The 3,060-nt window shown below is 34.9% G+C and overlaps 1 pseudogene; it reads right to left on the reverse strand.

The window, feature by feature from the left end:
- Window positions 1–1,351: 1,351 nt before the first annotated feature.
- LOC146936707 (F-box/kelch-repeat protein At3g23880-like) lies at window positions 1,352–2,550 on the reverse strand (annotated as a pseudogene).
- Between the last annotated feature and the right edge of the window lie 510 nt (window positions 2,551–3,060).

Raw genomic sequence — 3,060 nt, forward strand, 5'->3', positions numbered from 1 at the left:
TATACCTGATCACAACCTCGAAAATTATTATGCAGATTCTAAAATATTCTTATGAGTCGGCTCAGTCAGTTCAATTGAAGAATGTAAAAAGTGATTAGATATTAGAAATCATAGTTATATTTTTTGTAAAGTTAAATATTAAATAACCCTGGAAATTCATAATCGCAAATGATACAACTTCACCAAGAAGCACCTTCAGATGTCACAACCTCATACTAAAGTTTTGACAACAAAATGAAGTCAATCTTATTTTTATGGAGAATCACTAATGATAGGATTTACAAATTTTAGCAATCTTGTCAGAAATAGAGTTATCTAAATTTCTAGTTATCTAAATTTCTCCAAAAGAGATGTATAAATCAAAAGTCCTACCTTCATAAGACATACTGCAGAACATTGAACCTTGAAGACAATGGATCAAGCCAGTTCAACATATTGCAGTATCATAACTTCAATATTTAAGAGTTTCATATTTGTTAGGATTAAACACAAAAACTACATGAACAACCATTGCGTTATTAGAATTTCAAATGAGTAAAATTAGATGAAAATAGAAGAAAATTATACCTTTAAGTATATTGTTTTACAAGAGGCCCTTGTTTTATATAAGTTATGGTTAGGAACCAAAACCGCACGAAATCCCATTTGTCAGAAGGCTACATATGCGCTAAAATTGAATAATCACAAACAAACAACATCTAGATTATAATAACGGCTTAGATTAATGTTTTTATTAGAAATATGGTGTGTTCCTCCATCGATAACGGCTTACATCAAGTCTTTATCTTACCCTTTTATTGCTTCCTTCCTCTATCGACAATCCTTAACATTTATAATTTAATTTTATTGCACAACATTATCAATTCATAAACTTGTTTCCGTTGCTAAGGTTTACAGTGACTGCGGCTACAGCCCTAATACCGAAGCATACAAGTGATTGAAGAAAGATAAAAGTGCAGAATGATTTAGTGGAGGGGGAAACACCTGATATGTGTACTAGTTAACATAATAAATAAGAGTTCCGACATGATATGCTCCCTATATATATAACATATTCAGTTTGGATAAGATTTGAAGCAACCATCAAGACATATGTGTAGCAGTTAGCATACATTATATCTAAATCGTATATCCAATCTTAGAAATTAAATCCACAATAATAACCAATGAACAAGTGAATATGACATGGCAATTTCTCAAGCTGTAGATTACTTCGACCATGATTTAAAATTGATCCGTGAAATCGAAAATGAGAAGAACGAGCATGAAATAAACAACATTAATAAAAGGTAACATAAGTTCTAGTTGAATCTCGCGATAAGTGACAGACCATAACATCTAACTAATAACACTAAGAATAAGGTGATATTAAACTCTCAACATAGACTGCTGGATTGTAAAAACCATTAATGTTTTGGCGCGCTGACATATTAAATGTACCACTTTTGGAGTCATAGACAGTAAACATCAATTGCTCCCAATGTTTATGATAAATTAGCACTTGGTCATCCTCCGTGATATATAAAGGATCGTAATAGGGATAGAGACCCTGAAATTGCATGTAAGGAACACGGTACAATTTATTCCATGGCTCTTCATTATCATAGTCTTTCATAATCCAAATGTCCACAAATGTCTCAAAACTTGCAATGATGCGCATGCAATCCATCAATACCCTCAAGGTCCAACTATTTGTCTCCAAAATAGGCTTCAAAAGCTTTTGATACAACTCCTTCTCCAAATCAAGAGAAACAATGTTCCGCGAAGATCTACTCTCATGTGCCAACCAATTAATGGTACCTCCAGGAAATACTCCAGGTTCACTAATGTAGCCATAATATGGTAAGTCTTGTATCCTCCTCCAAGAATCCATACCCAAATTATAAACAAGAACTTCATAACTATTGTCAAGAAAAAAAGAAACAGCAACAATCTTTTAAGTATGAGTGAAATAATCATATCCAAAGCTATATTTGGTGGAACCGCGAACTTTTTTCCTGGATTTCCCAAAGCCAGAAGCATATTGAATCTCCCAATGGAAGGGTTCCACAAAACAGCCGAATACCCGGCAAGGTAACCCTCATGGGTCAAACAAAGAATGCCATCGCAAGAGCAAACACGCAAATGATTAAAGCTTACACCGTCCAAAATATCAGGGAACCTGACTTTGGTCAGCCTGATGCGAGAGATTGACATTGCTGCCTTGAAAATAGAGGGAATTGTGGAATCCTTCAGAATTACCTTACCTATGACTCCCGAGGTGTTAGCGACGAGGTGATGGTTGTGCTGGAAAGCCTTTGAAAATTGAAGATGCTTCTTTGTGAATTTAGGATCAAATATTAGAGATTTCCACAATTTGTCGAGGCACTGAAGTTGAAGGAGGAGCTTCACTGGAAGCCTACCGAAAATCTCGGCAACCAGATCGAAGGGTAGAGTTGGTAGGGTTTCGGTGATTGTAGGCGATCTCCGCCTCTTAGTGTATTTTCTTTTCTTCTTTATTGACTGAGTGGAAACTGTGTTTCGGTGGTCTCCCTTGCTACCAAACTTCATTTGTTAGAGTGGAAATGCAAGAAGGAGATCTTGAAGCAACGATTGGTGAGAAACAAGAGTATGGTTTTATACTGTGTAATATTTGGATGGTGTGAAATGGATATTAGGGTTCCACTTGTGGTGGATTAGGGTTCAGATGATTGGTGAGAAACAAGAGCAGGGTTATATTTTACTAGACTCTTGACCCGTGCTACCGCACGGGTCCTCCCGCTTAGAAGTTAATCGAATAAGTTGCAACAATGTAAACATATATAGTTAATAGAAGTTTTATAAAAATTTAAAAGAATTGTGCTCAAATAGACCCGTACATTACGATTGGCAACGCAACATCACTTTTTGAAATTCAGGTGAATATCGAGAAAAAAAGAAGGATAACACCTTGAAATATATTACAACTTTTGTTATTGCGGTTGCATTCTCGTTATATTAAGGAAACCATTCTTAAAATTTTAAAAAAAATAAAATTGTAAGTAAAAACTTCGTGTTAAAAAAAGGTAGAATAATAAGTTG

The sequence above is a fragment of the Medicago sativa genome, chromosome 3 (assembly GCF_051527215.1).
Source record: "Medicago sativa cultivar Bolivia chromosome 3, Bolivia_mono, whole genome shotgun sequence".
Classification (NCBI taxonomy): Eukaryota; Viridiplantae; Streptophyta; class Magnoliopsida; order Fabales; family Fabaceae; genus Medicago; species Medicago sativa.